The 17,845-nt window shown below is 41.6% G+C and overlaps 1 protein-coding gene and 1 pseudogene across 5 annotated transcripts in view; one reads left to right on the top strand and one right to left on the bottom strand.

Moving 5' to 3' along the window:
• Hs6st2 (heparan sulfate 6-O-sulfotransferase 2) overlaps nucleotides 1–17,845 on the top strand; it is a 295,764-nt gene that overhangs the window by 172,181 nt on the left and 105,738 nt on the right. The window lies entirely within an intron of this gene.
• Mrpl30-ps3 (mitochondrial ribosomal protein L30, pseudogene 3) overlaps nucleotides 1–17,845 on the bottom strand; it is a 65,629-nt pseudogene that overhangs the window by 33,167 nt on the left and 14,617 nt on the right.

The raw sequence follows: 17,845 nt of genomic DNA, 5'->3' as shown, positions 1-17,845 counted from the left end.
TAGTCATCATTCCCCACCTACAAATCATTTACTTTTCAAATCTGTTTCTCATACCTTGTCATTTCATAAACGTATGGATTTGAGGGAGATAAATTCTAGGTGGTAAACTTTTCCTAAAAGTCAGTAATATATTTCCAAACAGAAGAAATAGATTTTAGCAAGGCTCTCTTATAAGAGAAAAGAGCAAAAACTCAACATGCTCCTACTATGGCGGTTACAGAAATTGACTCTTCAGTGTTTATTCTTTCTATTTTACATTATTTTCTTGCTTTCAATGGGAAGAGAAAAGGGTCTTTTCTTTGTCTTTGAGTAAGTGAAGGGATAGATTTTTCTAGATGGTCCTGTAAACAAGTGGAGAGAAAGCTAGGGGAAAGGTCAGCAGGTCAGTCTCTGTGCAGTTCCTTTCTATCCTGATACATTCCAGGGGAGGAATTTCAGTCTTGGGAGGCACCAGATAACCCTCAGGGGAAACATGGCTCTTTGAAGTAACTGACTGTCTGTTTCTTCAGCTGCTGATCCACTCACACCACCCAAGTCAGTGGGGCCCTCCTCGTCAGCACTCAGGTACAGCCTGGTTGGCCACTGCAGTGCAGTAAAATGATTTATAAGCAGGCTGTGTGAGGGGCGGTCTTCCTAAGTCAGCCACCACAGAGACAAGAGACAAATTCCAGTTGGCTGTATCTTCAAGAAAGGGAAAGAAGGACGGTTAAGAAAATTCCTTGGTGAAAATACAGTGGGATTTTGCACATGGCTGGGAAGACTCTGTGTTAGCCAGTTTGCACTGTGGGGCAGTAGGGTAACTTACAAAGCCTTCTGGTGCCCTTGAGAGCTAAAGGACTAAGCAGGCTTCTTGGCTTAGTGGCTGTTGGTTGATGCAGGATATATATTGTTTTTAATTTTCGGCTAGGGTATTGATACCTTTGCCATCATATTATAAAGCATAATTTCTTCCTGAAAGTTTCTGTTTTGGAGCAACTTTGATACAGGTGTTTGGGTGTGTGGGAGAGAGTGTGTGTATATGTGTGTGTCAGACAGTGTGTGTATACATGCTGATGGTCAATGTCCTACACATGCTCTCAATGAACCTTTACAAGTCAGTCATACCTCCAACCCCTGCTGCAGTTTTTAAGGCCATAAAAGGAAGTAAAGCAGGGCTAATGCTCTTTGGAACCTTATTTTGTTTTGACGGTGAGTGAGGTTCTCATAGTCCAGAAGCAAATACCCAAGAGATGGTGACAATTTCAATTGGTGAAACTGTTACACTTCAACCTCCATTAGAATCATCCTAGAGACCAGGGATTTGCCTCTTTAAAATTCAGATTCCTAATACCACAATGAAAATACCTGACTCAATATGCTTAACTTAAAATTCATTCAAATATGTTTAAGGTTCAGATTTCTGCATCCCTAACTCGGAAACACTGCTGGTATCAAAAAGAAACATTTAAGCAAGTAACCCTGGGTAGTTGTAAAGTATTTGATCTTGGTCCTGAGCTAAGAGAAACAGTGGTTTCTGGAATTCTGAGGTGTGAACTCTAACAGGGGAAATTGAGAGAAGAATCTGCTTTCCACTTCAAATTTAGTCTTTTAATGGTTTGTTGAGGGCTAGTGGGCAGACATGGCTTAGGGCACAGACCGAGACACCCAAACTTGATAACAGGATCAGAATAAACTGATTATTCATAAAGTTATACAAGCAAGTTCTACTAAAAATGAGTGATCATGAAATAGGGCTTCTCACTCATTTCTGCCTGTGTGCATTTCCGCCTTTCCCAAGAGCCTTAAATTCGTGGCCATTATCTATGATTGAAAACACATTAAGTGACGTTGTTAGACAAGCTTTGCTAGTTATAGCCTTAACTTCATCCATGAGATTAAATTTGAAAAGTATTCTTAAAGGCTTAATAAATAGAAATTTCTAAAAGTTTCATGCTCAAGGGTATTTTCTTTTCCCTCGTGTTTGAATTGAGGAAGGAAGAGTTTTTTCCCTCTGATTCAACCGGTAGGAGATTTAGTAGCAAAATTTGCCCTTTCTGTTCCTGGAGTAAAATATTTATTAAAAATCAAACTGCATTGTGGATGGAAGTGGAATCTTTTTGTTTTTTATTGCTGTAGTTAGATGGGTTCCTATAAACAAGCCTGAAATACTCTGTTTTAATGTCTCTTAAAAGGCGAGTGTTTCACAAAGAAGGGACAATTTCTACAGCTCAAGTTTTAGTTTGGCCCATTTTCTATGTTTATCTCAAAGCCTTTAAAGAATCTAAGTTGACCCTTCCTAAAACTTGACCTTTAGCTCAATAGGAGGAGGAGAGCTGTAGGTGTCTCTCCCTCCATCCTAGCTTGTTCTTCAGGGTATCCTACATTCGTTCTGTAGTCTTACACCCTACCCATGCCCCAGTATCTGTCCAGATTTTACAGACCATATTATAACTCTGTCTTGTGACAGAGAGTGGTCCATGGAGAGAGTCCATGGAGATATTTAACGAGATTGCAGAACTGGCTTGGTGGCCCCAATCAAGGATCTGATTCAGTAACTTTAAGCTTGAGGTTTATGTTCAAAAGACCTCAGCATCTCTCTGGAAGTCGCCCTTATCTCTTCTCTGAGATGCTGACTTCTCTTTTTGGGCAATTCCTTCACTGATAGCATGTTTGAGGTGAGTTAAAATGTTCTCCTCCTACAGTCTCAGCTTCCTGTTCCTAAGGGTGAGTTACACAATTAGTCCTAAATAGTTCCAGCTGTTAAGGTTTCCCTGGGGATCCTCCTTGTCACGTGGTTTCCCCTTTGGTAAATTTGACTGCTTCAGACGAGGCTGCATGCTTTACTTGTTATAGACAATGTTAGATTACACATCTACATCTTTATGGTACCTCTTAAATCTCCAAAACCCTAGAGTATTAAGTATTCTTTGAGATCACTCGTGGTAATCATATATCTAATGGCATTTTCCAGTTGTGGTTGGACAAAACAAAAAGGAATCAAGCAAAGAAAACACCCTTTTCTGTTATCTCTCATGGAGTGGGCCTAGTTCTTCTCTGTGCTTTGTGCTCAGTGTATTTAGGGAACTGTCTCTTCACTTCCTAAAAGACATCCACAGTAGAAGGGCAGTGTGTTCAAGGGGATGGGTGAAGTAGGCTAGCAGCAGAGAGAAAGATGAAAGGCCAAAAGACCAATGAAGTAAGTGATGTCTCAATTAGACCAGAGAGCCCCTAGTCAGCAAGGGTGTGTTACAGGAAGGAAGAAGCCAGTACAGGATCACTTCTTAGCTCTATAGGATAAGCAACCTTGAGACAAGACTGCCAAAGAGATGGCAGAGAATTGTGAAAGAGCAAGAAAAAGACAACAGAAAAGAACAAGAGAAGGAAGGAAGGAAAGAAGGCAAGCAAGCAAACACAGGACAAAGGAATCAACTGGAAAGGCTCAGATAAGGAACCACTCTCTCCACACAGATCCTAGTTTCCCAGTACTTCAAATGAAATTTCAGGAAGATATATCTTCAGAATCACTATTATGGAATCATTTTAAAGCTTCAGTGGCCATCCTGAAGATGTAGATGGCAGAATGCTTACCTGGAATGCAGGAAACCCTGAGTTCAACCACCAGTACCCCATATACTGAATATGGTGACACAAACTGGCAATCCCAGTGTTGGGAGACAAATAAAGGAGGATCCAGAGTTCAAGGGCATCCTGGACGTTATATGGAGTTGAAGGCCAACCTGGACTACATGAAACCCAATTTCGTCCCAAAGTAAATAATAATAATAATAATAATAATAATAATAATAATAATAGTAATCATCATCATCATCATCATCTTAATAATAATACCTCATGCACAAGTGAAAATGCACATAGCCCTTTCTTTCAATGTATTTTGATTTTGGAGTAAATCCTATTACTGTTCATGGAAGGAAAGCTAATTATTTTACAACATGCTTGTATTAAACCAGTAACCTGTGTAAAGATCTGAGTAAAATCATCACTGATTACAAAACACCAGAGCTGGATAATTGTCACAGACTCTTGCTTGTTAAAACACCATGTTCTAGCAGGAAGGGCGTGCATGGTGCAAATCTTTAATCCCAGCACTCAGGACTCAGAGGCAGGCAGATCCTTGAGTTTGAGACCAGCCTAGTCTACAGAGAATGTTCCAGGATAGCCAGGGTTACACAAAGACATCCTGCCTCAAAATACCCAAAAATATCTGGGTTCTTTCCAGCTTCTGGCTATTATAAATAAGGCTGCTATGAACATAGTGGAGCACGTGTCTTTTTTATATGTTGGGGCATCTTTTGGGTATATGCCCAAGAGAGGTATAGCTGGGTCCTCAGGTAGTTCAATGTCCAATTTTCTGAGGAACCTCCAGACTGATTTCCAGAATGGTTGTACCAGTCTGCAATCCCACCAACAATGGAGGAGTGTTCCTCTTTCTCCACATCCTCTCCAGCATCTGCTGTCACATGAGTTTTTGATCTTAGCCATTCTCACTGGTGTGAGGTGAAATCTCAGGGTTGTTTTGATTTGCATTTCCCTTATGACTAAAGATGTTGAACATTTCTTTAGGTGTTTCTCAGCCATTCAGCATTCCTCAGCTGTGAATTCTTTGTTTAGCTCTGAACCCCATTTTTATTAGGGTTGTTTGTCTCCCTGCGGTCCAACTTCTTGAGTTCTTTGTATATTTTGGATATAAGCCCTCTATCAGTTGTAGGATTGGTAAAGATCTTTTCCTAATCTGTTGGTTGTCGTTTTGATAAATTGGCCATTTTTACGATATTACTCCTGCCAATCCATGAGCATGGGAGATCTTTCCATTTTCTGAGATCTTCTTCAATTTCTTCCTTCAGAGGCTTGAAGTTCTTATCATACAGATCTTTCACTTGCTTGGTTTAAAGTCACACTGAAGTATTTTATGGAATGGATACAGAAAATGTGGTACATCTACACAATGGAATACTACTCAGCTATCAAAAACAATGACTTTATGAAATTCATAGGCAAATGGATGGAATTAGAAAATATCATCCTGAGTGAGGTAACCCAATCACAGAAAAACACACATGGTATGCACTCATTGATAAGTGGATATTAGCCCAAATGCTTGAATTACCACAGAACACATGAAACTCAAGAAGGATGATGAAAATGCGAATGCTTCACTCATTCTTTAAAACGGGAACAAGAATACCCTTATGAGTGGATTGGGAGGCAAAGTTTAGGACAGAGAATGAAGGAACGCCCATTCAGAGCCTGCCCCACATGTGGCCCATACATGTACAGCCAGCCACCCAACTAGACAAGATGGATGAAGCAAAGAAGTGCAGGCTGACAGGAACCAGATGTAGATCTCTCCTGAGAGACACAGCCAGAATACAGCAAATACATAGGCGAATGCTATCATTAAACCACTGAACTGAGAACAGGACCCCAGTTGTAGGAATCCGACAAAGGACTGGAAGAAGTTGAAGGGACTTGAGACTCCATATGAACAACAATGTCAAGGAACCAGAGCTTCCAGGGACTAAGCCACTACCCAAAGACTATACATGGACTAACCCTGGGCTCCAACCTCATAGGTAGCAATGAATAGCCTAGTACGGGCACCAATGAAAGGGGAAGCCCTTGATCCTGCCAAGACTCAACCCCCAGTCAACGTGATTGTTGGGGAGAGGGCAGTAATGGGGGGAGGATGCGGAGGGGAGCAACCATATAGAAGGGGAGGGGAAGGGTTAGGGGGATGTTGGCCTGGAAACCGGGAAAGGGAATAACAATTGAAATGTAAATAAGAAATACCCAATTTAATAAAGATTGGAAAAATAGACCCAAAAACAACAACAACAACAGCAAAAAAATCAATCCATGAATCATGTTCTATGGATGAGATAACTCATCAGTTAAGAACATTTATTGATCTTCTAGAGGGCTCTGATTAGATTCCAAATACCCACGAGGTACTTGGCAACCTTCTATAGCTCCAGCTCTAGGAGACTCAACATTATTTTCTGGTTTCTGTAGGTACCAGGCATGCACCAAACATGCATGTAGACAAAACACTCATCTCCATAAAAATACATATATAATTAAAAATAAAATTAAAACTTTATGTTCCCAGGGGCTGGAGAGATGACTTGGTAGGGTGAGACCTGGCATTCAAATCCTCAGATCCCCAGAGTTTAAAGTTGCAGACATCCTGAGATATCCTTGCAATCTGAGTGGTGGGGAGGTAGAGATAGGAACATTCATGGAGCTCATTGCCTAGCCAGCCTTGATCATGTGATGATTTTTTTGGTTGTATTTGAGATTCTCTTGCAAAAATGTAAGTTGGAGACTGATCCAGGCAGACATCCAATGTTGCCCTCTGTTCTACCTTCAGCCTACCTACTTATGTACTTTTCTACTTACACACAAAGGGGGGAAGTTGAGGGTCAAGAATCATGAATATCATGTTCCTCCACTCCTCTCTCAAAAGGTATGCTTTTATTCCAGAAGGCTGGTCTGACATCTGTGTGAGTATAGCTTTAATACACTACCCACCTCGAGGTTCTGGTGCCCAGCAAGACGTCCAATTTAAGCTGTATCTTTTCTCATGCAGCACGTTCATTTGGGTCATTGATCTGAAGTCAGATCGCATCCTAACAAAGCTCAGACTAAAATGGAGGCCAAATATATCAGCAACAAATAGAAATGGTATTTTAATAGACCATTAATTAATCAAAATTAGTGCAGAAAAACTGATAACCAAGGAAGTACCCACCTTTAAATAAATAGAAGGTCTAATTCTTCCCTTATGTGTACCACTTGTGCTTATGTGCTCTACTTGAATAACCACCCGTACATAGCGCAGGTTAAACTTTACAAAACCAGCCAGCCAACTGTGGGCCATGTTTTATAGTATTTATTCATTAAATACTTTAATTTATATCATTACTGTTATTGTTTGTGCATATGATGAGTGTGAGTGAATGGGCCTGGGTCACAGTGTGAATATGAAGGTCAGAAGACAGATTTCAGGAGTTCGATTTCTCCTTCAAAACCTCTCCATCTAGGGATTGAACTCACATATTTAGGCTTCTGTAGCAAACGCTTTCACTCCTTTGGCCACCTTCTGGTCAGGGGTTGATTTAATTTTTAACACTACGTTACGACGTCATTTATTCAACTGGGATCCAGATCTTGGTTTCTACTGCCAGTCTTTAATAAGAAGAGCTGGAGCTCCTTGGGGAAATGATTGGTTCTAAGAATGAGCCTGGAAATCGTGCAAGCATCTTGCAGTGCCAGGAAGGATTCAAGTTCCAATAAGCAAATAAAAACAAAAAAACTAAAGCACCAGCAGGGACACACCTCATGAGTCCAGAGAGACAGTGTCCAGTGACCAAAGATGGTGTACTATGAGAAATGGAGTAAGTCGTACCATTCTACAACCCAATTATCCAACTTTCAAAGAGCACAGCCAAGAATCCACATTAATGTAATTAAAATGAGTGAATAGGTCAGTGAGCTATAGAGCTAAGAGAAGAGTGTATACAGCAATTCCAAGGGCTTTGTGCAGCTATTTTGCCCTAACAGAGGTGGAGCGTAGCTCCTCCCTCCTTACCTGGAGGCTGCTGTGACTGACTTTCTCATGAGTATAGCATATGGAAAAGAAAGAGGTAGAACCTTCCATTGTTAAACCCTGCCAAGTGCTTCCTCAGCCAGGTATTCAAAGCCAATATCATCAGCCATAAACCATGTTAATGAGATAAAGGTCAGAAAATTTCCATCAGAGGAGCAGTCTATAACTAAAGTCTTCAACTGTCAGGGTCATAAATAAACAAAACAAAAAATCTGAAAATCTTGAGCCGAGCAGAGCCTAAGGATGTGTGACATCCAAAGAGACAAAAGAAAAGGTGAGAAAATGTGAATTAAATATAGATTGTAGTTATAATAATAACCACTAACAGCTCCCAAGTCCTAACTAAGGTGCTTACAAAGCTAAGATGGTAAGAACGGCAGAATGCAAAGGCGGAGGATGCAGCTCAGCCACACAACGCTTGGTGAGCCTGAGTAAGGGCCCCGAGTTACGTTCGCTGCACTAAAAAGAAATTGCTTTTCTTGGCTTGACGACACCCAGCTGAAATCTTAGCACCGGGTCTAAGAGCAGCCTAGGCTATGTTATGAAATCCTATTGTAACATAACAAAAAGTAAGAAAGCCTGAGGTGGGGGTATAGGAAACTTTCTGTTCTTTTATCTCATTTTTTCCCTCTGAAGCTAAAGCTATCATAAAATAGAAAATGTTTTAAAAAATCATTATTTGCGTGAATGTTTTCCTGCTCCTTTGTTTTGCATAACCAAGGTGAGAACCCCACCCTCTTTGCCACACTTGTGGCCCAGGTCCAAATGCAAAACCAATCCCTAGTACTGAGTTTCCTGAGACAGATCTATGCACACAGTTTATATAGCCAGTGTTCTTTGTGTTTGGCTAGGAAGAAAGTCAGGCATGATGGCTGGTACCTATAATTTCAGCATTTGGGATATTACAGCAGAGACTGCATGAGATTTAAGGAAGGAAAGAAATAAGGGAGGGAGAGCGGGAGGAAAGGAAGAAAGGAAGGGTCAGCTTGCAACCAATACTCTTCTTATAGTAAACTGCATTGTACCAGCCTCTTTCCTTGCTACCTGGGCCTGCTTTTAGAAACCTGGACCTCTGTCCGAGAATGTGATACGATTGAAGTAGGTTTTTTCTTTCTTGCCACTGTCCTACTGCCACTCAAACCAATACTAATAAGACAGGACAAGCATCTATTTAAACTTGAGGTCATAGGTGTAGATCTCTCCCTCCCCCCTCCTCCCTCCACCTCCACACTATTCATTGGTGCAGAAAGGCTAGGCTGCCGGTTCATGGCAGTAATCTGGGTAGACAGTTTGCTTTCACTGTAGTCCCTCCGGTGAAACTGCATCAATGTAAGAACAATACTGAGTAGATTTGTCTTTGGCACAAAGATTTATTTGGAGGGGAGTTGAGATCTGGAAATATTAAGTGCTGACAATAAATGGCAGAACATACCTTTCGCTCTCTGATGAACATCTCTGTAAGAAGATCCGTCAAAGTAAGGGTAATTGAGTCTCATTGGAGTAATTGTGTGGGTCTGGTGTCTGTCTCTTGCTAAAAGAAATGCTAGAAAGTAAATGTCAGTGACACCATCTGGTTTCATTGTGGCACTATCTCTGGCTATCAACAAATGAGGGTTTAGATCCCATCTTTTTGTTCTCAGGCCCCTGAATTGCATAACAGTAAGACCTAGACAAGTCACTTTGCCATCACAGAACCTGCATTTCTTGGTCTGTAAAATAGGGACACCAAAACAGTTGCTCTGAGATTAAAGGAACTAGTGAGCCCAGCCTACAGGACAGGTGCCTACTAGATAGCAGTCTTCATCGGTGGAGGGCTACAGCTTGTGGCCAGGATAGGAAACTTCTATTAGAAACTGTCTCCAGAATGACCCTGAAGATGCTGACTGCCTGGGACCCACTAGCTTTCTTTCCTACATAACAAATGAGAATTGGTTCAGGAACCAAAACCTTCCTTTGGATTCTCCTGGAAGAGGCCTCATATAGAATGATGGTTTTTCAAGGAATGCCCACATGAATGATATTCCTTATCTTCTCAGGCTTACAGGAAAGAAGGGGACCCTTAATAGTGGTTTTCAGAGAAGAGCGGCTGTGGAAGCTTGGCCATGTTTTCCTCATCGATTTGGAGGTGCATATAAGGATTCTTTGATGAGTTCCCTCTTGGCTTTGTACTCAGGGCCTTGAAAGCCAAGGGCAGCAGCATGCATTTTCCTTCCCAGGTGCACTTCTGAGAACACTGTGATAGAGTTCTTTCTTTTTTGTTGTTGTGTTTTTGTTTTGGGTATTGTGCAGCTGAGGACCAGATGACGTTATTGAAAACTGGAGGATAGAGCGGAGGCTAGAAGCAGCTGTTGCCACAGGAAACGAAGCTTCCCTGCTTAGGGAACACACTGCTCCTAAAGGTTCTATGGGGGTGGAGGTAGATACAGAATGGCAGCTGTCCTCTACCCAGATCTTCTTTTGTGTACCCAGAGGTTAGGCTGAGCTGTGGATGAGTAGACTGTACATTATGAAACCATTAAGAGCAATTCCAAAACAAATGCTTGACCTGTAAAATCTGAGTCCAGCTTGCTCTAAGTATTTCTACAATTTGTCTCTTTTCTTCTTCTGGATTAGAGCCAAAGGGCTCATCTGTGCCCAGACCGCTTGACATTTACTGTTTCAAAGGGCTGAGTAACAAAGATCTTGCAAACTGGTCTTGAGGCTCACATTCTTTACCTCTACTGAGTTCCGCATTGAAGTGATAGATAGTAAGCCTCCAACCCCAGGGGTAAATTCTTAAGCCAAAATCTTGATATCCAGATACTTCAAATTTAGGTCCCAACTGCAGGTTGAGGATAGGGACTTGAGGACAGGAGAATTTTCTGAGATAATTGAGAACTCATGATATTTCTGCAGTGCCTTGCTTCTACAGACAATACCATGCTTATCCGGGGGTGGGGAGATCTACATAGATACGTCCATATTATTCTACCAAGTCCCCAAACTTCTGTTCTATCACAGCATGGCTATAAAATCCTGGAACCAAGGAAGCCCCTAACAGATGTCTGCAGACAAAAACAAAGTGAGCAGCACTATTCTGCAGGCCCCATATTGTTGTAGTTTTAAAAATAGACGGTGGCTTTTGCTTGACTTGCTCACTTAGCTCACTTCCTGCTGGAGTGATACTGCCCAGGCAAAGTGGCTCCGGGGCTTTCCTTGGCTCTTTTTTCCTGACTGGCATCTTCTGCTTCTAAATAAAACCCCAAATACTCCTTCCAGAAACTCAAGTCAATCACCATTTATTGAGCACCTACCGGGTTCATGGTTCTGTTCCAGGTCCTGGAACTAGAGCATGATATTACAGAAACATATGCCCCAACTGGACTGCATCCAGCCTGTAGATAAGGCTGTGGGAGTCTGGCTGGGAAGAGGCTTCTGGCTCCCAGTGTTCCACAGGAGACTTTAAGATGGGAGAGTGTGTGTGTGTGTGTGTGTGTGTGTGTGTGTGTGTGTGTCCCCTCTTAAACCTCCTCCATCCTTGTCGATTTGCCTTGTTTCTGAAACACACTGACCAGTATCTCACATTGGCCTACTCATGTTCAAAGCCCCATGTTGAAACATCATTAGCTCTTTGCAAAGCCCTTTCCTATTGGTATATAGCTTCCTCTTAACCCTGCCAGTTTTCTTGAAATGTTTGTCAGCTGCTCCTGCTAGAATCAGGCTTCATTCCTGAGGATATTTTCTTTACAGCCAAGCAACTGTAACTAGTGACTATAGATCTTTGGTACTGCTGAATGCCAGGGGTTCCAGTGTGCTTTGATCCAAGTGAACTTCCCCATTCAAATAAATCAGGCACTGTTCCTCTTGTCCCCCTGCCCCCACCTCACTGTACTATTCCTCATAAGCATAGAACTCAAAGTCCAAGTCTGCTGGCTGTTCACCTAGTTGTCTGCCTAGCATAGGTACATCAAGTTCATCTTCCTTAACCAACTGAACCAACTGGTGGTCAATCTTGATTGAAATCCATGTGGTGAGTTTAGCTAAGAGAATTTCTATACCAGTCTAGTTTGGCTACACTAGACATTTTGCTATACCCTGAAACCAGTATGTGTGCGTGGCTCCACATTTTTTTTTTTAATTTTCTCTGTTAGGATTTTATGACTAGAGAGGATTGCTTTACAACTCGCATGCTGAGGGCTGCATTTACTTATTGTTTGGCTGTAGTTTCTAAGGATTTCAATATTAACCCCAGTCCCTGTGTTAAAGAAGCTTACCCACCCTCCTCAGTGCCTGGACAGGTCCCCCCCTGGCTTGGGTGCATTGCAGCGAGGGGTATAATAGCGGCAAGAACAGAGCATGCTGTATGAACCAAGGAAGGAAGGGAGGATCACTTCTACTTGGGAGGGGAGAAGGGCAGAAAGGCTGTTCAGAGGAGGCTATATTTGAGCTAAGTCAGGTGGAAAAGCTATTCTAAGCAAGGGAAACTGTGTGCAAAGGCATTCAAGGTATTGGGGGACCTTGTTTGGGAAGTTGGAGGGAATTAATTCAATCAAGAGTACATTGTTATAGAAGGGCTCTTTCCAACTGCGATCCAGTCGTTAAGACGGAACACATCCTGGTCCGCATTTCTAGATAAAGCGGCATGTGCAATTGTAGATCATTTGCTCCTTTAGTGTCAGGGGTTGGTATGAGGCCACCTTCCCTTAAATGGTGGCAACCCGGGCAGCAGCCAAGGACAGCAGCTTTGTGGGAGAGAGGAGTTAAATCTGAGAAGATTTATTTTGGTCCCATTACCAGTGGTCTTTGCTGAGCGAGGCTTAACAAGAGGGAAACTCCTAATGAACTCCCGAGTGTCACCAACATGTACAGGGTTGGCTCTCAAAGGCAAAGAAATGAAAAGAAAGAAAGAAATCAAAGGGTCCTTCAAAAGAAAAGAGGTAGACAGTAATGGCTATGGGGTTTGGACTTGCCTGTGTCCTGATTGGCAGGCTGGAATTACAGCTTAACTGTGTTTGAAGGGTAGTTCCCCTCTAAAGCTGTTATTGATACGAAGATTCTTTTTTCCCACACAGAGTTATGTTGAGGAAGAAAGAAAATATTTGATCTCTGATTCACGGACATGTTTGAATGGCCCATGCAGCTGCTTTATTTTTGAAGGGAAAAAAAGCCTTTTTCCCCCCTTTTGGTCCCCTCAAAATTCAAAGCAAGTAATGTAAGACTTTTGTCACTAACTGTGTGCCTTTCACATGCCTTTATCTTTCAAACGTTATAACCCTGCTGCTTCCTTACCGTAGGGAACAGGGAAATGTCAACCTGTAGTCTGGAGAGTGTGAAGCTTCCAGTGCCACCACCTACAAAGGGATGTCAGGCGAATTTGCTCAGCGGCTTCAGTCTACTTTCTGTCCTGTGCCTGTGTCACCTCAGGCAAGCAAAAGATCTGAGAGCCTGGAGTTAGGAGGGGCCATAGAGAAAGAACACGAGTCCAACTTGTTCAAATTGGGAAACAGAAGTCCAAAGACTTCCTCTCTGTAGATTTGTTCATGGTCATGACACCACCCTTGGAGGCAAAGCCAGGCTTCATATTTGGGTTTCTTTCTCTTTGTCTTTTTACCAATCATAGGTTGTGGCCTCTCTTCCCGTCCCTTTCCCTGTGGGAGCAGAAGATAATTCTGGATATGAGTGTCATCTTTAGTATGGCTGCCACAAGGTGCAGAAAAGACATTTGGGCCTCCTTGTTGGTCTTCTCTCTCACTTGAACTGTCTTCTTTCTCTATGTGCTCACATGTCAACCAGCCGTTGGAACCATGCCTCCTGTGTCATATGCCTTGTTAGAGATTCATTGAAGTCATGAACTTGCAGAAGAGATTCAGGCAGACAAAGGCATGTTATAAGACCAAAGCTTCCCCCTTGAAAACAGGCACAGTCCTCAAATCACCAGTCAGGTATGGTGTAGGTATTACCTTCTCCAGGAAACATTCCCTCATTTCCATTTATGAGCTGTGCAAGTCTGTCCTGGTTTAACCCTTAAATGACTGTGTACCATTATTTATGCATCTGTTTCCCTTTCTGGGATGTGAGCTCCCTGGGAAGAGCAGCCATCTCTCTGGGACATAGACAAGATCTAGGACAAAGTAAAGACAATGAATATTTTTGAGTTATGGAGGACCCAGGCTCTCATTCTAACAAAGTTTAACACACATTTCCCCAGCAACTCAAAAAAAAAAAAAAAAAAAAAACCTTTGCAAGTGAAACAATGGGCAGGCAAGATTTTTGTTTCTCTTTCTGGACATGATTCTTCCTGCCACTGCTGCCTCAAATCCTGAATGGACACTCTGTGGTGTTTGCATTGTGTGCATCAGCTTAGTCCTACAGTTTGTTTCTCTTTAGTGGCAGTGACAAGAGGCTTTAGGAAGCAGAGCGAATGTTGTTTGATGGATGTTATGTTGTACTAAAAGGCTGTGCTTTAAATTCTTTTCTACTTCACTTGAGCACTACCAGAAAGGGACATTTTCCAAGGCAGGTATAGAAGATCATGGAGATCATGAAGCTAGAGTTTCTGGTGAGAATATCTTCTCCCTTATCCAAAGGTGGCACTAACTTTTCTAGGGGTAGGGCATGAAAACAAATATGCTCACCTCACATAGGACACCAAGGATAGAACAAAGAAACAAGTACACCCAAATGTATCTTGGCAAGCCAATGAGGTTAGCTGGAGTTGCTTAGAACTTTGGTGCGGAGTTACCTGTAGGATCAGGGGCAACTTCACAGTGGGTGTACTCCTGATGGAAAGTCTCCCTTCCTCAGCACCCGGTCACTGCTTTCACATCTGCTGGGAGTGTGGGGTTACATGCACGTGCTATACTTTTAGAGGACTCCATGATGAATCTTAGTGGCCTCAACCCATGAGGGTTTTATTTGAGCAATCATAGCTTCTCTAATTTTAAGATGACAGTGGCCCAATATTTAGACAGAATTTGAGAACAGGCTTAGGTGTGGTTCCTTGGTCTTGGAAAGAGTTTTGTGACCTTTCTAGTCAATGAACTTGTTGTTTCTAGAAGGTATGTATCTTCAGGATTCTGCCCTAATTATTCAATGCAGTATTTTTTACTTAGATGCATTCATTTTAGGAAAAAAATGAACATAGTATCTTTCTTCTTTTTGCTCTGTAGCCAAAACTGTACAAGGTAACTACTCCATCCTTAATTTAAAAACAAAAGTTCGAAATCTGAAATATTTTGAAAGGAAGCTTTTGAGCCATGACGAAATTTCACAAATAGAAACTCCCCACACAGTACCGTATGTGACAAGTTTCAGTAAAAACATAGAACATTATTTCAAACATCATATAAAAGCACAGTCTATGTGCATTAGTTATATACGATGCAGATGAATTTTGTATTTAGTCTTGATTCCCATTCCAGAAATATCTTATCATATATATGCAGATATTCCAAAAATCTTAGGAAAATGTCGAATTTGAAACAAGTAAGCATTCTGAATTTATTCAAATTCATGAATCACTGGAGAGCCGCTTTTGAAATCTTACTGACCCATGTCTCCATCATGCTCAATATTTAATCCAGATTCAAAACCATTCATAAAAATTGAGAATGTAACTAAAATTTTAGCTAGAAAAAGGAAAACTAATATTGGAGCTCTTTGCTTACCTCAGAACTATTTTCTCAAAATTTTATGGGCCAGGTCTTGATTAAATATCAAAACCACATTAATTTGATTTTAATGTGTAATGCAAACTATTGGTCCAGGGGATGATGGTGGTCATGTCACTTTCTCATAGCATATCATTTTGCCCTTGCTGGTTTTCAACTGAATCTAGTTTCGATCTAGTCCAGGCTGATTATCAACTCATTTCTCTATCCTCCTGTCTCTACTTCTGAGTGGAGATTACAGGCACTAACATCACACCACATTTAGTGTATGCATTGCTGAGGAGTCTAACACAAGGCCTCGGGCATGCTCGGCAAACACTCCGCAACCCTTGTTCTGTTACAAGGTCCTCTAAATGCTGATGCCCTTTTGAACTACAACTCTTATAATTTCTCCCAACTCTGTGATGGATGGTTTGGAACACCGCAGATTCTGAGAGAGGTATTTGTCATTTGGAGAGCTGCTTCCATGGAATTTCAGTGTGAGTCCACATCAAGCCCATGAATGAGAAGTATCTGGAGGAAGCGACTCTTTTCCTGACATAGCCAGCAGACACTAATGAGTTTTCCTTTGACTTCATTGATTGTTCAGCACACCGTGTTATTCTTTACAGTTACAGGATATTACATATACTTTAAGTGAATGATTCCATAAACCATGATCAGAGAGCTGTTTTCTAGAAAACGTTTAACTGTCTGTGAACTGTATGTCTTTGATAAGTGACCTCCATACTTCGATTTCCCTGTTCTGCATCAAATGGTAGGTACACTGGAAAGAGATAGTTTACTTTAGAGCTTTTGAACTCTAGGGTTTACCACTGATCTCTTCAGGGAGTGGGCACTTTGATTTCATAACCCCTAAGGCACTCTGGATATAGTTCTGTGCCAGAACAACTCAGCCAATAATGGAAAGAATGATAGTTCACATGACTGAGAAGGCTAGTTGAGTCCATCAGCAAGGGTGAAAAGCACAGCACTGTTACTTAGGAGGCCAGGTAACCAACTGATAGCAAAACATCCGCTTAGCCATTACCGAGATGAAATTAGCCCAAGCGGTGGAACCCTATTTGTATGAAGACATTGAGTGTCAGGTGGCCTTGATAGGGGCTTAAAACCATGGTAGGGCCCTATTTTTTCATATTGTCAGAAGTGAAGACATGGTTGATGTATTTAGCACAACGCAGAAAATCAGTCAAATAAGTGTTATCTGTTAGTCACAACTAAGATCATTGTAGTCACCTCAGATATTGCTCTTATTCTTCAGTCTTGGGACAATATATATTTTCTTCACTCTTGACAAGGTGTTTTGGTTTGCCATTTGCTCCAGTTGAGAACGAGAGATACAAAATGCACTCATGACTGGGAACTTTGCCTTTTCTACTCAGCCCTAGACATTCAGAGTCCTGTGGCTGAGACTGAGCTCCCTGTCCATGAATGGCCCCGCCCTGTGTGCACCACATCCTAAGGGCATCGTATATGGACTGCTGTTACACTCGGTCTCCCACACCCTTTCTCTAGTTCATGTTCTAGAACCTTAGTCTACACCTTGGCTCTTATCCGCAGCAAAGACTGTGTTTGGCTTGGCCAATGTTCCAGCTGCTCACTGGCTTTGTTTCCTGCTTTTCTGATTCTTTTGGCTTTGTCTGTCAATAGGCAATGAGTGGATTGCTATTCATTTTTATGGTTAGAGACGTGCTATGCTCTTCTTTGTGATGCTACTTTCCTTGTTTCTTTTTGTAGCTTTGAGAAATTTGAAGTGTCTGATTTTCACTTAGCTCTACCCTGAGGGCTGAACCCCGATACTCAAACAATTACTGCTCATCCTCTGGTGTCATTTTGCTAACAACATTATTGTTGTGTCCAGGCAGGGCCATGTACAATTTACCTTAAAGTGCTGAGCTTTTGAATTATTGGGGGGATTTAACAGGTGTATGTGTTTTAAATTATGGCCTAGGCTTCAAAAATTTATATGACATGGAACACCAGATAGCCCTTTATGACTTCATTATCTATAGAGCTCTTTTCTTCAATTGATGGATAAAAATTAAATAATAAGAGTCATGTTTGAATGAGGAAAATATATCAAACCCATATGTGTCCCCATTGTTGAGGAAATGCTAAGTATATGCAATAATGATCAACCCACATTCGGTTGGAATAGTCCGTATTTGGCCTTTGTGTAATGAATTCTGTAAAAGACCCACTGTGTGGTAGCCTGCATAGAGGATTGGCTACACTGGTAGCTTTTTCCTTCATGGTGCTGCAATATGGAACCTGTTGTTGTTGTTGTTGTTGTTGTTGTTGTTGTTGTTGTTGATGATGATGATGATGATGATGATGATGATTTTTTTCCTATACCACGTGACTTTGTTAACCATTGTCTAGCTCCATGTCTCACTTCCTAAACAATGTTGAATTCAATACTTCATTCTGATTTGAGCTTTAGCTATTCTAGGAATATCAAGAGAGTCTGCTGAATAAATGGACTGACTTGGGTCATTTTTTGTTTTTAAAGGTTTATTTTACTTTTGATCTTATGCATGTAGTGGTTGTATGTGAGCTCTTCTGTACTATGTGTCTGGCAGAGGTC

The sequence above is a fragment of the Rattus norvegicus genome, chromosome X (assembly GCF_021556685.1).
Source record: "Rattus norvegicus strain SHRSP/BbbUtx chromosome X, alternate assembly SHRSP_T2T, whole genome shotgun sequence".
Classification (NCBI taxonomy): Eukaryota; Metazoa; Chordata; class Mammalia; order Rodentia; family Muridae; genus Rattus; species Rattus norvegicus.
This window is presented reverse-complemented; position numbering and strand designations above follow the sequence as displayed.